Below are 22,468 nucleotides of genomic sequence, written 5' to 3'. Positions count from 1 at the left end.
TACTGTCTGCCCATATTACATTGTACCAAAGAGAAAATGAAAATGGAAAATGACAAGACAGAACAAGAGAAAGACAAAAAAAAAAACGAGTGGGTAATTCATTGGTTTTAGTATTCAGATGGCAGACCACGAGTAGAGAGCTGTTCCACAGAGAACTGGACAGCACGCAAAGGGCCACACGTGCATGAACTGGGCAAGGATGAGGTTCCAGTTAGACATGAACTGTTGTTTCTCGAGGGGCATGGAGAGAGCCCAGATGGCCTTGCTGGCAGGCTGACCCGGCCCCACTGCACTGTTGTCTGCATTCAGCTTTGTCATGGCTGGAGCATCGCCTTGAGGTTTCTGCAGAGTGTCTGTTTAAATAAATGAATAGAATTTCCCAGCAGTCCATTTCTTAATACCATCCCACCGTGTACCATTACAGCTTTCTTCAAAACAAGGCCTCGATTCAGGCGACATTTTGACGGATGGCTGTTTTGTGGCCGTCAAGTCAAATCATTGTAATTATGGAGGATTGCTTCACGCATAGACACTGTGTTGTCATAGTTTGATCCCTATGGAAAACACTGTGGCAATGATGGCTATAAATTAGATCTTCACTACCTGTGTAAGTGTGTGTGTGTGTTTATGAGTGTGGACTGCTAAGTGTGTGAGGAGAAAGTGTGTAGAAGAACACTTGCAACAACAGTCATATAAAAAATAGGAACGTGTCAGGCAGGAGCAAAATTGATTGGGGTCCAATGAAAGTCATATTTTAAAGCAGGACCTGTCGACAGTTCAAAATATAAATACTAAGCTTAGAGACATTCAGCTAAATATTTTGTCCCCTTTACCTCACCGTTTGGACACCCTTTGACTTGGACGGATGCTCTGAAGTCCTGCCAAGGGACGAGAAATAATAATTGAAAAAGCTATTTTTCAAATGAAAAGCACTCACACATTCACTTTGTCTAAACACGTTGTATTAATAGCAGTATTTGTTTGAGTGGGTTGAAAGACGGTTAGCAGCATGCTCTCCAATCAGACCACTAAGCCTGGGAGTTTTCTCTCTCTTTTTTTGCCCCACACCCCCAACAAAACTGTCTGCCAAACTCAAAAGTTTTCCATGTCCCTCACAGCCAGAGCACACCTCTACTACTACTTATACAACGTTTTTATTTATGATGTAACGGTGGCCAAAGCGTGCCCTTGGCCAAAAGGAGGTTTTCGGGTAAAGAGGGCCCTTTTATCACAGAGTGAGTTTTGTGCACCTGGGCGGCAGAGTAAGTCTGGCCGTGCAATAGACTCAATCTCAGACGCAGCAAATATTTATGCTGAGGCGGCGGCTTGCTCTCTCTCTCTCTCTCTCTCTCCCAAGAAAGCCTCAACAGCCCCGAGAGGGTTTCATTGGCAACATTTGCGCCCTGACCACAAAACACAACAGCGCATTCTTGAGTGTGATTGTTCATGTTTGCGCTAGAAGAAGAAGTTCTGTGCAGGGGACCTGTCCCCCATGTCTCAATCCTCTGTCCCCCCATGTCTTGATGCTTAGTGCAGAATGCCACAGTTTCTTAACCGTCCACCTGCTGGGTGCTGTGCTCTGGCTCTGACTCTGATGGTGCTTCTTGTATTTGTACGGAGGGGGAACCTCCTGCCTCCACATCTGTTACCACATCTGGAAGGCATGTTTTCACTGCACAGTGTGGTGATGTTTCATCTAATCCTGTGATGGCAAGCTTCTCAGTGTGTTCAGTGTGTGTGTGTGTGTGTGTGTGACATACACTTCCACAGATCCACTTAGCTTTACTAAAAATGCCCCAACACTGATCTCCTGTTTAGACTAACACACTGACATGCACAGAATCACACATGCGCACTCGAACACACCCACACACACACATACACACACACACACACACACACACACACACACACACACACACACACACACACACACACACACACACTCACATAGTTGCACACACAAGCAATAACATTTGTGTGCCTGAAAAGATAGACATATACTGTATATATTGTGTAAACTCAGTGTGAGCACACATTTATACGTAACCACATAACCATAATCTTTATCACATGGCATCCAGATAGTCCGCACTGATCATTTCAGGGCAATTATCAGAATGCGGTACCAAACCCAACAAGGTCATTCCAAGAAGGCATAAAAGAGAAGAGAAGCAAATATGTTTTATGTCTGATTTCAGTGCCAGGCAAACAGTCGTGTGTGTGTGTGTGTGCATGTGTGTGGTGGTGGTGTGTGTGCGTGCGCTTATATGCCTCTGGATCCTGTGTTAAGTCTGGCAGCCAGCTCAGCCTTGGCAAGTGCCTGAATTCATTTCACGATGTGAGAAATATAACTCATAATTCTGTCACAGTCAATCCATCACATACGTCTGCATATTCATTATTTCAGACATGCTCACAGAGAAAGTAAACAGAGAATTAGCTTAATACATTTTCATGGCTCTGAATGTGTTTCTCCACATATTTAAGAAAGAAGATGACTGCCACCAAATCCTGAGTGTATTTAAAAAAATAACGAGAACTATGGGTAATTTATAAAAGGTTCTTCTACACTAGATGTGGTGAGCTAGTCAGAACTATGTGGTTCACTCTCAAGAATCAAAAGGTTTGCCGTGGCCACAAGTTGAGTTATTTTTCTCCTTGGTCGTTAAAGTGCCAAATCCTTGATACAAGCCGTAGAACAGGCGAGACATGTACATTTCATGAACAAACACAACATCTGCATCTCACAAACAAAACACCCTAATAAATCACTTGTTTTGGCTCGAGTAGAGTTGGCAAATACTGTTTGATGATGCTACAAAAAACAGAATGTATGAAGACGTGGTCTGTTAGCGGTGTGTGACAGTGTGTGGCAGAGATTTCTACCGTGATGGCGATGGCTCCTTTGTTTGGTTTTACCCCGGTGGGGAGAAGACACTGGAGCCAGGCCTGTATCTGTGAGAATGGAGGCCAGGTCAGCGAGAGGTTACGCCAGTCAGATAACACCGCCGGCCGGTCCCCCCGGAAACTTCTGGAAGGTTTCCTTTTGGGTCTTTTTTAGGCCCTCACCTCTCCTCGTCCGTCCCCTCTCTCCCTCTCTCGTTCTCTCTCCCCTTCTGTGTCTCATGTGAGTGGGACAGTGTCATTCCTGTGGATTACTCAGGCTGCTGATGCCCGTTATCAAGGCCAATTATGTCACATCCATTTTCTGGTCACAGAGCCCAGGAGGGTGACAGCCAAAGCCAATTTACCGCTTTCAATGGCCACCGTCCCCCCCTCCAACACACACACACACACACACACACACACACACACACACACACACACACACACACACACTCTAACCGACCCCCCTACCCCACCCTACTCTACCATTGTGGTGGTGTATAGTTTATAGGCTCTTTAATGGGACCGGTTTCCCTGCCTTTGATTCCAGCCTTCTCCTCCACCCAGGGCTCATAATGCGCCCATTTGTCCTGCACAAAGGACTGACTTACGGAAGACAAAGGCCAAGCCACACAGAGGCTCATTTGCCTAAGTGATTGCATCCACAAGAAAAGGAGAGAGCAGGCAGGGGCCTCTTTGATGTCAGTGAGGTGCAAACGCGTTAGGTGGTGGTGGTGGTGGGGGGGGGGGGGGGGGGGGGTGGTCGACAGGGGGTAGAGAAGGGGGGCCTAGTATGGCACCCAACACAGCCGTGTGGGGGAACCCCAAGTTTAAGACAATGGGAGTGCTCTAATGCGAACCATTAACCACACATTACCATCTCAGCGTCTGTTCATTTGAAATAGCGCGTGTGTGTGTGTGTGTGTGTTTTGGGGGGGGGGGGGGGGGGGGTCAAGAAAAGGGTTGCATGTGCAGAAGAGGGGGGAAGTGAGTGTGTGTGTGTGTGTGTGCGTGTATGTGTGTAAACGATGGTGGGGGTGGTAGGTGATAAGAATCACACACATACACACACACTGACTAATACACACACATACACAGCTCCATCAGGTTTATCTGTGTTTGCCAACAAGAGCCGCAGGTAGCCCTTCAGATGGAGGGCAAACTTCAAACAGAGGAGTACGGAGGGGGGCCGGAGGGGGTCGAAATCATCATATCTCTTTTCGTTTGCGCCTATTTGAAGACAAACAACATTTAGCTCCCATGGTGTCTTCTGATAATGACAAACAAGGTCCTTGGTGCGCACTGAGAAAGAGGCCGCTTTGAAGACAAGCCGACCGGCGGTGACCTTAAACAAAAACAACGACAGCCAGCAAAAAGAAAGAAAGAAAAAGAAAAAAGGGTCCCACTTCCTTCTCTCTTTGAAATGACTGCCTCCATCCATCTGTGTAGCCCCCGAGAGCACAATAGGTGTTTTCTTTTTCCAGGCGACTGACCCTCCCCTCCCCTCCTCTCTGCTAAATATGAATGAGAGTGGAGAGAAGGAGAGTTTTGCCTTCTCAACTACACTTGAAACAAATACGGTAAATACAGCCAGGGTAGGGTAGAGTAGGGAAGGGAGGAGAAGAGAATGGTAGGGAAGGGAAGAGAAGAGAAGAGAAGAGAAGAGAAGAGAAGAGAAGAGAAGAGAAGAGAAGAGAAGAGAAGAGAAGGGTAGGGTAGAGGAAGAGGGAGTGGCGCCCGTTGGTGTGCATTACGGGACTTCAAAGGCCCTCCTTTTTTCTTTCTATGTCTGTCTCTCTCTCTCTCTGTCTCTCTCTCTCTCTTTCTTTCGTTTCTTCTGCCTATGACACTCAGTGAGTGTGATTTCCCTCAGCTCCCTCCAGTGCTGAACCTGTTCATTCATGACGGCGGGGAGTGAGGGCGCTGGGGGCCAGATCAGGCCCCGTTGCCCACGGACACACACAGGAGTTTCCTCTGGAGAAACAGGAGCGCTGGAAGCAGAGTGAGAAATGTCGGAACACACCAGTATCACACACCGTCCCCTCCCCTCCCCTCCCTTAACCCAAGCACACAGACACACACACACACACACACACACACACACACACACACACACACACACACACACACACACACACATACACACACACAGACACACACACATCCTCTCATCCCAGAGAACTTGAGCCTGACAAAAGAGACAGGACGTGTTTTGGGACCTCAGAGGTGACACCCAGAGGCATTATCAGTTAACACACACTAATACACACTCACACACACACATTATCAGTTAACCTCCTGCCTTTTTTACAGGCCACCATTCTGTGAGAAAAAAAGACACACACAAACGCACACACACACACACACACACACACACACACACACACACACACACACACACACACACACACACACACACACACACACACACACACATAAAAGCCTGGGGGCGGCCATTACCAGTGACCTCATCCAAACAGCAGAATCTGACACGGCAGCCTCAGACAAACTGAAGTGGCCTGGGTGTAGTTGAAATAGTACATTCATGCCTCCAACCAACTGACAAAAAACCCCTCTGACTTTGACGGCACCACTCGTAGGTATACTGTTACAGTGTTTTGATTCAGGGAGGCTTAAAAGTGATTAATTGGGTCCATTTTGCGCTTGTCCTCTAGACATGAGTCATTGACTGACTGTGCGAGAAGATGCAAAAGAGAATACATCACTACAGTAAAAGTCAGGGGAACGATTTATAATTGCTTCTTTGGGCAGAATCCACAGCCCATGGAAGGTAGCCATGCATTGCAAAGTAGATGCTATAGAAACTAAATCTGTGATTATGTGGTTATATCTTGTTGATATTAGTTTTTACTATTAAGTTAACATGTTCACCTTAAAGTTAATATATCAATAATTTATCCTGAGGTTTTAGATTTAAAGATATGACTGTATGGAGGGTTAGTATGCAGAGGCTAGCTAGACCTGTGACAGAGATGTCTCCTAACATATTATCAATCCGTCAAGCCAACAGCCCCCATATTTGTATCCTCAACAAATACATTTGCAGGAACACAGATACATAGATACAGACTGACAAAACTAATCTGTGCAGCGTCATTTGAAAGAGGTGAAACGTCTGACAGAGACCTCATAAACAATACTATCAGCTGAAAAATGGGGCTAGAGCTTCTCAGGTGCTAAAATAAACCATGCATGTTTTTCACTTTCATCTGTTATCGGGTTTCCACAGCCGATCTGTCCTCTACAGCACAGGTGATTCATCTCCTTCTTCTTTAAGCCATGTATTCTCTACAGGAGGAGCCCAGTATACACTTCAGACTTGAAGCCTGCGCACTGGCAAGTGAAATCATAGGCTAGAAGAAATGTTTGATAAACAATGAGGACACAGATTCCCCAGGTGGGTTTTGTAGAGTAACTTAGATCTTGATCACGCAGATGAAGTGAATACTGTGGTTCTGTGTGTCCTTTCGCTCTACATGACTGCTTGTCCTCTACCTTATATAACTGAGCCGGAGCCTGTCTCCTGTGAGCAAACCTTGATGGTAGCGGACATTTATAAGATAAAGGCACATCTTCAGAAAGGAGTGTTAAGCAATCTCAGGTTGATATTCAACTCTCATAGCTCTGTTTTACTGGTGCATTTCCTTGCTTATGCCCAATTTCAATTGTCTGATTTTCATCTCTTACTGATAGCTAAACTGGTTGATAAAATTCTGCTTGTCAGGCCGTGTGGTGGTGGAGGAGAGGCCGGAGTGTTGGGGAAGGTGAGAGGGCCTTGAGGCAATGAGGGGGCGCTTGTTTTCATAGCAGGGCATCGGAACGCCAACTAGAGGCACCACTGCCTGCAGCCATGAGAGGGAAGAAAGAACCCAAAACAGTTAGCGGTAAATCGACACTGCCGTCGCTTCCCATGACAAACCATCAGGAGATGAAGACAAATATGGCTGCTAAGTGGACGAGACGTGGAGCATTCGCTGGATCAACAACAGCAGCCACCCCACGGCTCCGACGCCAGCAGTAACACCAAATGACAGTCATTTTGTGTTTTGGGGGTGTTGTGGTAGAGGTGGGAGGGTGTTGGGGGTAACGAATGTGCCGCTTTCCCTGTTCTCTCCTGCCATCCAATTGGCTATACTTCCATATATAAAAGGGGTGGGGGGGTGGGTGTTTGTTATGACTGAAAACCATGCGAGCAATTTTGATCGAAGCCAGACCCAACGCCACAGCAATGAGCATAAATTTGTAATGGCAGACGCAGCAAATAGCTTGAATATTTCACAGGGATCAGGCATCCTTTCTCACAGCGAAGAAGGCGTCCACTGTTTTCGCTCGACAACATTTGTGTTCGGGCGCATAAAATGCCTAATTTTTCTGCCACAGGTTTTGAAACTCACATCATTGAAGTCTCGATGAAGAGCCGATAAGAGCCACGGCATGCCATTAAAGAACAGTGTGAAAATAAAGACAGCTTAAGACAGTGAGCCATTTGCAAGACCAAGGTTAGAACTCCAGCTGGATCTATATACCTGCAACAAAACACCAGCTGCTGGTCATGCATCTATTCATCCTCAGAAACAACATTTAGCAATGTCAAACTCTCCTGACATGCCAGTGAAGATGCCCAAGCAGTGGAATCAGTTCCGTCAGAGAACCAAGTACTGATATATTGGGCGCATCCAGTATGCTAAGTGAGCTACGTTAAAGGCAGCAGGAAGTATTTGTGGTCTAAAACTAGTAAGCTTAACTACCTAACAGGCAATCAAAAAAAGCCTGGCAAACACCAACGGCAGTGCTGCAAACTGTAGTCTGTTCTTGCCCTGTCAGCACAGGCAATTGCAAGCAAGACTTTCACTAAGCTTCAAGTTGCCTGTATACACAAAACAATAAGTGAGTAAATGTGTCAGGTAAAAAAACGTAAATCAGCAGCGAATTTCTGTGGCAGCTACTTAGCACACTGAGACAGAAACTATTCTATTCAGTGGATTTGTGGTTGATGATGATTAAGGGGTTGGCACCCCAAACCAGGAGGTGAAGGGAATGCTGCTTCCAAATTAAGAGCGCTGTAACACACATGATTTCAATTCATGAAAAACTGAGATCATTATGCTGTAAATATATCTTAAGGAAGTCAAAATACTTTTCGTCTGTGTATCCTACGGTCTGTGTTTGTGACTATCACAGATGGAATGGAGAGCCCTGCAGTATTGATGTGTTGAGCGGGAAGTTGAAGTTCAGGTGAAAGAGAGGTCTTCGTAACCACATAGTTCTCTTCTCTATGAGTGCGAAGCCCAGGCCTCTGAGGCACAGTAAGCTCCTAATCTTACCTGTCACAGGTGTTCCCCACCCAGGCAAACATGTTTTCAGACACAGATGTCATCCACCCTCCTCTCTCTCTCTCTCTCTTACTGACTCTTATGCTCTTCTCTCTATCACTGTCTATCCTCTCTCTCTCTCTCTCTCTCTTTCAGAAGGATTGGAAAATACCTGGGAGCTCCATGACACAACAGTGAGTGTGTGTTATTGCCAGACCCATCAAAATAATAGCCTGCAGCCACCGTCAGCAAGTTGATTCATCCAATCAAATCACATCAGAGAGTTAATTAGGTGAAGTTATAAGGTGATTCACAGTATCAAAGGCCTTTAATGGTTAATTGGATTTATAGTGTTGTCTTAATCATTTTGTGTACCAAAGGTTTTTGCATTTAATTCAAAAAATTATATTTTATATTAAACAACTAACTCATTATATCTTGTTTGGAGCATCTCTGCGTAAAAAGCTGCTATGAAACTAATCATGGCTGTGTTTGGTGATTAATTTCAGTGAAGCATCTCAAAGCAAGGCATTTATCAGATTAACAGAGCTGTTTGTGATGTCGTTTCACTCCAAACGACATCATTAACGAGTTCCGCCAGCTTTGATCCTCTGCAAGGCGACGTTCAGAAATTGTGTTCGAGAGATTAGGGGCAGAAGAGGAACAAGTGCAGGGGAAGAACAGCTGTCTCTAATGACAACAACAGATAGAACAAAAACAACACAAAAACAAAAAAACCCTCGGAAGAACTGGAGGGCTTTTGAACCGGCTTATCTCTTGTCCCTTAAGTGAATGGCTGGAATTCTGCTTCCTGCAATACACATCCCCCCCACAACACACACACACACACACGCACACACACACACACAACAACAACAACATACACACCACAGGCTTCCCCAGGTCTTTGTGACCGGAGGTGGTTGATCTGAAGCAGCCCAGAAAGAACCTGAGACAGATGGGGGGGGGGGGGATTGGGGGGAAGGAGAAGCATCTGGGAATTAGTAGCAGCCTCTTCCAGACAGTATCGGAATGGAACGTAAAGCCGGGGGCGATGCGACATGAAAGCCCTCGCTGTATCTCCACTCCGGCAACTGCCACAATTACCTCAAAGAGCCAAGAGGGAGAGAGGAAGAGGTAGAAGGAGAGAGATCTGTAACCCAGGGGTGAGTCACTTGAAAAAAGAGCAGGTCCCCTCAAAGGCAATCTCTCCAGTTGCTTGGAAGAGCCAACCTAATTTCCTGTGATGACTTGTAGTTCATTGAAGTATTTCCCATCAAAGCAAAGTGATATGAGGTAAGCAGTTTGTTGAGTCACACACACACACACACACACATACACACACTCACACACACACACACTTGGGCCACTCTAGAGGGAGAGAGATGCTCTTGTCCCTGTGTGTGTGTGTGCGTGTGCCCTGGTCACGTTAAGTCACCATAACCCCTGGGCCAAGCGTATCATTACCACTCCAAATCAACCCTTTTATTAATGCTCTAATGAATTAAGTTCAGTCAGGAAACTCCAAATGCTGCTGGTGACTGTCTCACACGGCAGGCAGCTCCTTACACTCGCAACGCAACTTGTTTGAATTCCATACTGCTAGGTAGACGCGTGCAGCTGTCTGTGCTTTGACAGGTTTTTGCGCCTCCTCCTCCTCCCCAGTGGTACATGTCTAGATCAGACTCATGGCTTTATTTTGTCTTTATGTCGTCTTTGATTTGGCTGAGTTCTGAAGCGGCATCGGCAGCAGTCGCCACTAGGTCGGCCACAGCTGCATCTACCAGCAGCAGACGCTCATGCAGACCCAGTCTGCCAAGACCAAACATACAAAACCATATCATTTACATGAATGATAGCTTGCAAAAGTATTCTGAGGGTTTTCGCGACTGAACTACACGTTTGTTCATCCGCAGTATATTAATGTGCTATGCTGGTGGTGGGTCTGCTGAATAAAGCCAGGGGCTGATAACACCAAGAGCATGGCTTTGATACCTAGAGAGCACACAGGGACACGCGTTATTATACAGATGTACTGGATGTGCAAATGTGCTTCTGTAAAGTACTGTAGATCACAATAGATTAAAAAAACATCGATGAGAATAATGTTAACTTCAAGGGTTTATCAGTTTATCAGTCAGCTTTGATAATGATGGCAGCTGATATCTAAGTTGGGGGGGCGGGATGAAGGATTTCTCTTTCTTCTCCGTACAAGGGGTGTGGGGGGCAGCAGGACCCCCCTCCCCAAAAACAATGCCCCACCCCACAGGTAAACACGTATAATCCTAAAGACGTCTGGAGATAAGGGAGGAGACTGGATGATGGAGGATGCAAGAGAAAAAGAGAAATGCTAGTGAGCCTACAGCTAGCGCTCATCTCAATATCAGACCCCCCAGATACACATCTAAGCCTCAACACAACAGCCAGCTTAGTGAGGGTTAAACAAAGAAGTCTGAAACGGCAGAACTAAATATAGCCCTCCGAGAGACTAACAGCTCGGCTTAACTGCCGGACTTGCCTCAGGCTATTATAGTGGTGATTTATGATGGGGTTGATTCTCGCGAAAGCCCTTGCACTTTCCATCAGCGGGTCTCAATGGAAATAAAGAAAAAAACACTCCCATGGGCCCGCGCCGCGCAGCGCTGTGGCCACGCACGACAATCATCACCTCATCAGACGCTTGCAGTGGAGTACAGGACGCCCCTGCTATAAAGGCTCGCTCGCTCCTTAAGAGGCAATTAAGGGGCAATTTGAAGGAGTTTCTGTGTTTTTTTGCATAGGGTTTTGGGGGTGGGGGTAAGGGAGGGTTAAAGTGGGGAATGTCTGAGGCTGCAGTGAAGAACTTGTTGACGTCTTGCACAACACTTGGCCCTGCTAGTGAAATTTAAACACACACACACACACACACACACACACACACACACACACACACACACAGTCACACACACACACTCAAACACGCAGACATACATGTACACATACACACATATACTAATGCATTCATACACACACACATGGACGCTGCAGACATGGACACAAAGCTACATGGCCAAACCCACACAGAACTTTACATACTGTACACACTAAAGTGTGTGGTCACACACCGTGATCCAAGTGTGTGGAGAACCTCTGTCTGGAGGTTTTTCCAGGGGGCCTATGTTTGTGTGTGTGTTAGTGTGTGTGTGTGTGTGTGTGTGTGGGGGGGGGGGGTCTTGAGGGAACAGAAAAGTTCCCACTAATGAGACTCCTTTGCTTGTGGTCTCTCGTCTCTCTTTTTCTGTCTCTCTCCTCCAGTCTCTCTCTCTCCCTCTCTTTCTCCCCCCCCCCTCTGTCTCTTCCCACTCTGTTATAAACTCTGTCCCTAAACATTCTCTGAACAGTTGCTGAATAAACGAAAGGTGAGAAATTACTTTCCTGAGGCAAATGCTTTTGGTCGTCTTCGCCAGTTTACACCCCAAAAAAACCACACAGCAACTTTGGGAGAGGAGGAGGAGGAGGAGGAGGAGGAGGAGGAGTGGAAAAGAGGTCTGGAGAGCAGAGGCAATTTGTGCTGTCACATTAGTAATGGGGTTTTAAACACGGCTATAAATCCAACACTGACAGCAGATGAAACGCTGACACGCTCGGTGCTTGAGTTAGCACTCTTTACAACCAGTCTAGTTAATATCACACAAACAACTGCACACATATACACATGCTCTCTCTCTCTCTCACACAAACACACACACACACATATACAGTATGTATATGGTTTGGCAGCAGAGGAATGGTGACAGCTTGTTGGTTTCAATGGGGATTCTTGTTAAAACGAAAATACTGGACCTTTGCTACCTAAAACCAGTCTAACACATCCTCATGTGAAGACGGACAAACACACACTGCTAATGAATCTAATGACTCAAGAGGAAAACTGGCTAGGGACACTCTAAAAAGCCACAAAACCAGGGCTGCCCTGAGTATTCTGTGACGAAATAGAGGCATGCTAACATTTATTGGTTTAATTTATGCTTACTGAAGCCATTTAAGCAGACGAGAAGCTAAATCTTGAGCTGATGGAGACACATCTCGCAGACTGTATTTATTTTTTATTATTGTTTTGACAAAGTAATCAAACTGTCCTTTGCTTTCCAGGAATTATAAAGACTGTGTGTGTGCGTGTGTGTGTGTGTGCGTGTGAGTGTGTGTGTGTGTGTGTGCGTGTGTGTCTCCAGTGGCTCAGAGTCAACATGGTCACACCCTTTATGAAAACACAGCCCTCGAAAAGCGTTTTTCACAGAAATGACATTATGACAATTATGCTACTTGCACTTGTTTTCCCGAGAGCAATATACTTTGTTTACAGTATATCTAAAGCCATGGCACTGTTAGGACATTGGTACCAACTGAACTAAAGAACTGTTAGGACATCGGTACTAACTGAACTAAAGAACTGTTAGGACATGAATACCAAGTCTGCTACAGATATGCCACAAAGGAGACATCTAAGACATCACATATGCTTCTCAGGGGTAATTGACAAGTGAAACGAGATCAAAAGTCATTGGTCCAGCACAACATTTAAACATCACTGGCAATGGCACGGGGGTGTGTGGGGATGTGGGGTCTGGAATGGGTGTGTGTGTGTGTGTGTGTGTGTGTGTAGGGGGGGGGGGGCAAGATCACTCAATTCTCTCAGCAAATTGAGTCTCTTTGCTTGCTTTCATCCATGCTGGCATCCTTTGAAAATTAAAGGGGTGGCATTTTGGGTGGGGGCATATACTTTGATGCTCGAACCTTCAATTGGCTCCATGGATTAAAACAGCACCAATTCAGGAGACAACTGGATTCACTCACGGTACCCAACACACACACACACACACACACACACACACACACACACACACACACACACACACACACACACACACACACACACACACACACACACACACACACACACACACACACACACCACCACTAAAATGAACACATACTTCTGCTTTGAAAGATAACAATGCTTTGGTTTTGCCTGATAGGTCCTGGCCAATCTCTAATAGTCAGGAGGGATCATGGTCCAGGCTGGTAATGGCGGGGGGCTACAGACCAGAGCTGCCACAGAGGAGACCGCAGGCCTGATGATAATTAGTGTCACATGTTTCCCATCATCTCTCTGGAGTCAGACAGACGGACGAATGAATGAACAAATGAACGAACAAACATACGAACGAACAAGCAGAGAAGAGAGAGAGAGAGAAAATGAGAGCGAGACAGAGACAGTTTGTCCTTCTGCCATCCAAGGACAAGTGTTTTCGGGGGGTGGGGTGGGATGGGGGTACTCATATACTTGATTGAGGGAATGGGGGGGTGTTTTAGTTATAAGCTGTGTTGAGTGGGCAACATGGACCATCCAGTTCAATAGTCAAGAAAACCTCTGAAGTGTGTGCATATCCTGATGGATGTGTGTTTGTGTTTGTGTGTATGTGTGTATGTGTGTGTGTGCGTATATATCATGATGGGATGTGTGTTTGTGTTTTTTGTGTGTGTGTGTGTGTGTGCTGGGGGAGGGGGGCTGGTTGGGGTTGTATGTGAAGGTTTTGGGAAGTATGGTTTTGAGTGAGAACTGAGGGAATATGTCTGGCTGAGTATGTGAGTGAGTGAGTGAGTGAGTGAGTGAGTGTGTGTGTGTGTGTGTGTGTGTGTGTGTGTGTGTGTGTGTGTGTGTGTGTGTGTGTGATGTTGGATCTTATACAACAGTGTTTTGCAAGTGTAGGCATGATTGTGGGTCAATGTCAGTATATGTAGATGGGTGTGCCGTGACAGAATGTATTGAATGTGTGCACATACCTCCATAACAGTGTGTGTCTCTGAGTCTTCTGGTCATTGGTAATTGATAGTATGTTGTCTCTCCTTTAATTCTCTCAGAAGTCTGGCTCCAGTCCACGCCCGCGGTGCACGCGCAGGAAGTCTGATCTCCACATAAACAGTCTTTTCTCTCTCTACTGCTCACTGTGCATTAAGACCAATAACACACAGTTTGCACACCAACAAGGCTTAGGAGGACCGAACAAAGCCAAATAAAATAAAACTCCATCTGGGGATGTCTACCACTGAAATGGATGTCACTACGGAAGGAATCTTTCCTCAAAGAAAGAAAGGAAAAAAATGGAAAGTCGGAGGGGAAAAATGCCTCGGGCGAGACTCTGAGTGCTCTTCCGCCAGGGTCTTATTCTAAGGGAGACTGACCAGTGCGCTTAAGAGAACCTGTGTTGAGTCATTCGTTTGGTCGTAACTCGTAACTCAGGGCCTATTCAAGGTGGATGGAGGCTGTTTGGAGCCAGTCTGACATGGCGAAGTGTTTGAGGAGACAAGGCCAAGATTCATGGTCGCGTAATGATACAGTTGAGGAAAACGGAATTAGGGCCTCCCCTCTTCAGACGAGTCAATTTTAGGCTCTCCGAGGGAGAAAGGGGGAAAAAAGTAAAGGGTAGATTTGGAACATAATTGAGAAAAACATTCACCTGTAATTTTTTGGTCTTTTACAAACACAACATCTATAAAATGAATAACAGAATACAGGATCTTTCAGAAATAATATTTTTCAACCACTGTTATAGATATGTTTCAATTTGAGGCACTCCAAGGACAAAACATAAGGCTGGCAGGACAGATATTTGGAGAAAATATTCCCTTCAGAATTGTTTCGGAAATGTTTTTATTGCCAAGTAAGTTTATTCTTACCCGGAATTTGCTTTGGCAAATAAGTGCAGGTGAATCTAGGAAACAGAGCTGTATTTTTGTGCTTTCATAATCCTATTACTTTTGTGCGTAGTAGAAGGTATCTGTGTGAAGTAGTGCTGATATGGTGGTGATGGATATGGCTGTATAAGAAACGAGATAATTGGCAGAGAATCCCGACACATAACTTTATCTGTGGGTGTCATCTGATGTCAGTGCCACAACAAGATAAACAGATGTCCAGCTGAAGGGCTTGGAATAAACACTCTATCCTTCCAATACTGCTCTTCTTGTCTCGAACATTATGAAGCAATTTCTCACGTGGAAATTTAATACGATTCCCAGGCTCACTTCCTGTGTGCCAAACAAAAAAAAGTGTACCACCTTTTAAACACAAAAGTACACCACCACCACAACAAAGAAGGATCCCCCCCTCTTGAACAATAAAGCACCCGCCCTCTACTTCCAGTTCTTACAAAAAGAGGAAGTGGTGCCTTCAGTCACTGACCTGTCTGTGCAGAGAGAGAGACAGATATAGAGAGAGGGACAGAAAGACAGAGAAAGACAGAGAAAGAGAGAGAGAGAGACCAGGGGTCTCCGGTTACCGGGGTTGGGCCTTTTCTCATGTTGGTGGGTTTGTAACCTGAGCTGGAGCTAGTGTCTGTGTGTCTGTGTGTCTGTGTGTTTATGTGTGTGTGTGTGTGTGTGAGTGGAGCTGGAACGGCAGACCTGCTGGCACCAGCGCAGAGAGCGGTCCGCTCCAACAGTGCAGAGGGGCAGGCCTGTCATTACGGCACCTGAACTCAGATCAGTGTATGATTAATGTCTCTCCCTCTGAATTTCTGAGTATGTTTCATCTCCCTCTCTTTGCATGTATGTGTCAAATCTGTGTCTCTTTCTGCGTATTTTGTGTGTTTCTTGTGCATCCCTCTCCCTCTATGCCTCTATGCATATGTTCTCTCTCTCTCTCTCCCTCTATGCATCTCTACATATGTTCCATCACTCTCTCTCTCTGCATCTCTATCTCTGTGCATGTCTATTTCTCTCCTTCACTCTTTGTCACTCTTACTCTCTCTGCCTCTGTCTCTCTTTCTTTCTGCCTCTCTTTCTATATCCTCCTCTCCCTTCTTTCTCTCTCTCTTTCTCTGTACTTCAGGGCTCTATGTCTTTTTTTTCTGTCACTGTCTCTCTGCTTCTCTTTCTCTATCCTCCTCTCCCTTCTCTCTCTCTCTCTCTCTCTCTCTCTCTCTCTCTGTATTTCAGGGCTCTTTCTCTGTATTTCTCTCCCTCTGTCCCTGTCTCCCTGTGCGCTGGCTGGCCTGTCATTACACACACATACAAACAGGCTCCAGATCAGTCCTTATGATTAATCTGCAGCGTCCACAGAGACACCGAGACACACCTACAGTCAGGCTCACGCCACACAGGGTCAGCCCTGACTACTGCTGAGTCTCTGCTCCTCATTATCTCCTCTCCTCTAGCTTCTAATTTACTCTCTCTCTCTCTTTCTCTCTCTCTCATTCTTTCTCTATCTCTCTCACTATGCCACTGAGTATCTCTCTCTCATGTCCCTCTCCCTGTCTCTCTCATTTTTTCTTTCTTTCATTCACCATGCCTCGCTGCATTTCCCTTCCTCTCTCATTCACTCTATCTCTTGCTCTCTTTCTGTCTCTCTCTCGCTCTCTCTTTCTGTGTATCTCTCCTCCTTGCTGTGTCAGAGCCAGCCACACACACAAACACACACAGATAGACATCCACACACACACACACACACACACACACACACACAGACACACACACACACACACACACACACACACACACACACACACACAAACACACACACACACACACACACACAGTGACTGTCTCAGTCTGAGCCACTTGAGGAATTTCACCCAAATACCTGACATGGTTTGGACGGATTGTTGTTGAGTGGCCATGCATGGAAGTGTGTCTGTCTTCACCGATACCAACAACACTACATCTACACAACAGTTCTACAATTCTCTATGTATCTATGGAGAGTTGGGACATGTAAAGTTATAAAGTGCAATTCCTCTCCAAGGCAGACAGACAGACAGACAGACAGACAGACAGACAGACAGACAGACACACACACACACACACACACACACACACACACACACACACACACATCCGTACAGATACATCAACACCAATCCCCAGCAAAAACAAAAGCATGTTGCGCAATCACCAGTGCTAGACAGACAACAGATGAGAAAAAATAGTGCCGTCAAACAAAAAACCTCCCCTGTTTAAAGTAATTGCCCCAGTCGGCCCCAGTCGGGCCGGGGAGGGAGCTCCTGGCGGGAGAGGGGTAATGAAAAGGCTCCTCTCCTCCGCTGGCCTGGGTCTGAGAGCAGCGGGAGACAGGTCCTCGCCGGCGTCACGTCACGTCATGCCGTCGCTGTCGAGCGAGCGTCCTCTGCAATTTCTCCTATTACAAGGCGGAGGAGCCCCACCGCCCGCTTCCACTTCTGCCGCCGCTGCCGTCGCCACAATGACGTCAGTAATTAGAGCTCATTAAGCCTGCAACAATAAGGAGGGGTGAGAGGCTCTGACTTACTGGAACAGGGAGATAGGAGAGGAACCGGAGAGGAGGAAGAGGATAAGGGTGAGGAAGACTAGGAAGAGGATGAGGGTAAGGAAGAATAGATGATGGAATACGAAAAGATGAAGAATAATAGGAGACATGAAAAGAAACAGAAAAGCAACAGAGTGGACCGATGCTGGAAAAATAAGGGCAAAAACAAGAGGAGGAGGAGGAGGATGGGGATGAAAAAGAGGAAAAAAGCAGTAGGGGTAAAACACAACAAGCACAGAAGGATGACTGGAAGAGAAAAAAGGAGGAGAAGAAATGACATAAGTGTCCTGAACCCGTGTAATGAACGCTGCATCAAAGGTTGGACGTAATGGCCGCTTCATTAGCCCAGCCGCCAGCTCCTGAAATTGCACATCGGCAAGAAGCCCAACTATTCAAAGAATCCCCTCAGTGATAATCAGCAGCAGAGGGGCAGCATCGCAAAACAACCCTGCTGTAGACCACTGGGGTTAGACCACCGTCAACAACATAAAGACTCATAGAGACTCATTCACACAGCCTGACACAGGGATGGAGCTCAAGGATGGAGTCATACAGACTCATATCACAATGAAGTGAAGGAGAATGATTGACTGGGTGCTTTTTGGTTTGTGTGACAGAGTGTGTACGTGGGAAGAGAAGCTAGACAGACAGCCAGAGAGACAGACAGACACACAGAGACAGATTGACAGTCAGATAGATAGACGGAAAGTTCTACTGTAAAATGAGGTAACAGAGACAGGAGGACGCCCGACATCACTACCAGCTGTGCTTATGAACTACAACATGGAAAAATCCTTCAAGTCCTGTAGCTGCTGATTCACCAGAGAAGCATGGTGCTTGACACTGACAGGGAAACATTGGTAATGCTGAAACAAGACTAATGCTGCTTTTGCATTATGTGGCTCGGTAACACTTTCTAATGACTGCACAAAATTCATCAATTATTAAGCCTTTGTTACCTATAAGTTAACGGTTTGTTCGCCATTAGTTATTTATTGTTCAAACAAAATGTTTCATTAGTAAAGCATTTTTCCACACAGTTATAAATGGTTTAGGGTTAGGGTGTGAACAAATGCTTTACTAATGATACATCATGTATGAACAATAAATAACTAATGGTGAACAAACCATTAACTTATAGGTAACAAATTCGTAATTAATGATGAATTGTGTGTAGTTATTATAAAGTGTTACCTGGGTCTCTGCATCACTTACACACACATACATGTCCTCTCTCTTGATTAAGTTTCTTTCTATCATTCTTTCTTTCTTTCTTTCTCTCCTCTCCTCCCCCCTCTCTCCCTGTCTCTGCCTCATCTGGTTGTCTGTGCTGTTGTTTTGGTTGCTGACTGACTGCAGACGGGACGGGACGAGGCTGATCCGCTCTTCTAACAGATCAGCAGGGTTGGCTCTTCATTTCCTTACCTTCTCATCACTGTCACCGAGCCTGCGTTTGATCTGCGAGACACCCTGCCCAGCCAGTCTGCAGCCTGGGAAAAGACACAACTTCACACACACACACACACACACACACACACACACACACACTCACACACACACACACACACACACACACACACACACACACACACACACACACACACAGACACACACACACACACACACACAGACACACACAGACACACACACACACACACACACACACACAGACAGACACAGACACACACTGACACAGACACACACACACACACACACACACACACACACACACACACACACACACACACACACACAGAGAGACACATACACACAGACACACACACACACACAGACACACACACACACAGAGACACATACACACACACACACACACAGACACACACACACACACACACAGAGACACATACACACAGACACACACACAGACACACACACACACACACACACACACAGAGACACATACACACAGACACACACACACACACACACACACACACACACACACAGAGACACATACACACACACACACACACACACACAGAGACACATACACACAGACACACACACACACACACACAGACACACACACACACACACACAGAGACACATACACACACACACACACACACACACAGAGACACATACACACAGACACACACACACACACACACACAGACACACACACACACACACACACACACACAGAGACACATACACACACACACACAGAGACACACACATACACAGACACACACACACACATACACACAGACACACACACACACACACACAGACACACACACACACATACACACACACACACACAGACACAGACACACACACACACACACACACACACACACACACACACACACACACACAGACAGACACACACACACACACACACACACACACACACAGACACATACACACAGACACACAGACACACACACACACACACACACACACACAGAGACACACACAGGAGTTGTTGCCCTGAACAGTAGCCATCTTGTCATGCCTCTGTCGAAGCTGTGTGACGTCCTTATAGGCTAAAAGGGTTTTACGTCCATTACTTATGACTGGGCATGGAGGGGCGAGCCCTCCTGGAAGCCATAGAGAATGCATTGAGAGCTCTGTTTAGTGAAAAAAGAAATGGATTTAACATGGGAGTCAATGGGAGAGGTCTGGGGAGATTCTCATTTCGCCCCAAGTCGCCCAGAAGGGGTGGGGCCATTTGAAGCACAATTTTTGCCTTGACTGCCTGGCTGTTACCTGACTGGACAATGACATTCAAAGGCAGATCAGACGGTCTAGTGGTAGAATCCAACAGAAAAAAAATATTACATTTACATTTAGTCATTTAGCAGACGCTTTTATCCAAAGCGACTTACAAGGAAATTGCATTTATACATCAGGATTTTATTTATTTCATTTCCTTTTCCCATAGGCAGTGCGTCGCCCCAATCGCCCTCATGGACAAGCCACCCCTGGAGCTGAGTCTTTTGCTGTCCTACTTCCTGTGTCTCCTGGGGTAAATATCCCAAGATGCATCAGAAGTTCCAGAGGTGTGGCCCTCACCCCTCACCCTCCAGGCAGCCCCACTCATAGACATGTATAGGTAGACGCCGCCTCCACTGCTTCTCGGCGAAACGCGTCGCCGCCATATTGTTACAGGAGCTCTCTGACGTCAGAGGTCTGTCAAACGTGTCAAACAACCGCAAGTTGCCAGGAGCTGCGGTTTATCTGGATACAAATCACGATAACCTTTTACATTTCGCAACCAATTTCATGGAGTATTCAAGGGTTTATGCTCTACGTGAAGTGTGTGAAAAAGATTTGCCTCTACATTACTTTGAATCTCGCTAGTTAAATCGCCAGTCATTCATGTGCATGGGTCTATGATAAACGCGCACCTTTCTTGCACAGCTCGTGCACTTTGAAAATACTGAGAAGATCTATAAACTATCGAAATAGTGCTTCTTTAGTTACTACGTATTGACCATCATTAAGAGAAAGAGCATACATCAAATAGTGAGAAACTGGCAGTCAGTGTGTTTTTCATAGTTTAATAGTTCCTTTTCAAGTATGTGCATTAAGAAACCTTGAACAGTGCAATTGGCAATACACAGTTATTTCACAAATCAGCATTACAAAAAAAGCTATATATTTCTATAGCAGTAAAAATATACACATCTCAATATGTACATACACATCTCAATAGTTGAACTGTAATATAAATACCATAGCATATACAGCCGCGGAAAAAATTAAGAGACCACTTCAAAATTATCAGTTTCTCTGGTTTTACTATTTATTGGTATGTGTTAAAGTAAAATGTACATTTTTGTTTTATTCTATAACCTACTGGCAACATTCCTACCAAATATCAAATAAAAATATTGTCATTTAGATCATTTATTTGCAGAAAAATGACAATTGGTCAAAATAGCAAAAAAGATGCAGTGTCTACAGATCTCGAATAATGCAAAGAAAACAAGCTCATATTCATTTTTGAACTACACAATACTAATGCTTTAACTTAGGAAGAGTTCAGAAATCAATATTTGGTGGAATAACCTTGATTTAAAATCGCAACTTTCATGTGTCTTGGCATGCTCTCCACCAGTCTTTCACATTGCCGTTGGGTGACTTAATGCTACTCCTGGCGCAAGAATTCAAGCAGCTCGGCTTCTTTTCATGGCTTGTGACCATCCATCTTCCTCTTGATCACATTTCAGAGTTTTTATTATGGGATTCAGGTCTCGAAATTGGGCTGGCCATGACAGGGTCCTGATCTGGTGGTACTCCATCCACACCTTTGCTGGCCTGGCTGTGTGGCATGGAGCATTATTGCCCTGCTGGAAATAACACTTCTCAGAGTTGGGGAACATTGTCAGAGCAAAAGGAAGCAAGTTTTTCTTCCGGGACAACGTTGTACTTTGCCTGGCTGAGGTTTGTAAAAGACCATAAGGATTGAACCAAAGCGGGCTGGAGGTCCCTAAGTTCGTCTTCTCTGATGAGTCCAATTTTCAGCTTTGCCCAACACATGGTCGTCTGATGGTTAGACGGAGACCTGGAGAGGCCTACAAGCCACAGAGTCTTGCACCTACTGTGAAATTGGACTCATCAGAGAAGACGAACTAGGACCGCCAGTCAGCTTTGGTTCAATCCTTATGGTCTTTTACAAACCTCAGCCAGGCAAAGTACAACGTTGTCCCGGAAGAAAAACTTGCTTCCTTTTGCTCTGACAATGTTCCCCAACTCTGAGAAGCGTTTTTTCCAGCAGGGCAATGCTCCATGCCACACAGCCAGGCCAGTAAAGGTGTGGATGGAGTACCACCAGATCAGGACCCTGTCATGGCCAGCCCAATTTCGAGACCTGAATCCCATAAAAAAACTCTGAAATGTGATCAAGAGAAAGATGGATGGTCACAAGCCATGAAAAGAAGCCGAGCTGCTT

This window comes from Sprattus sprattus (assembly GCF_963457725.1).
Source record: "Sprattus sprattus genome assembly, chromosome: 3".
NCBI classification, from domain to species: Eukaryota; Metazoa; Chordata; class Actinopteri; order Clupeiformes; family Clupeidae; genus Sprattus; species Sprattus sprattus.
This window is presented reverse-complemented; position numbering follows the sequence as displayed.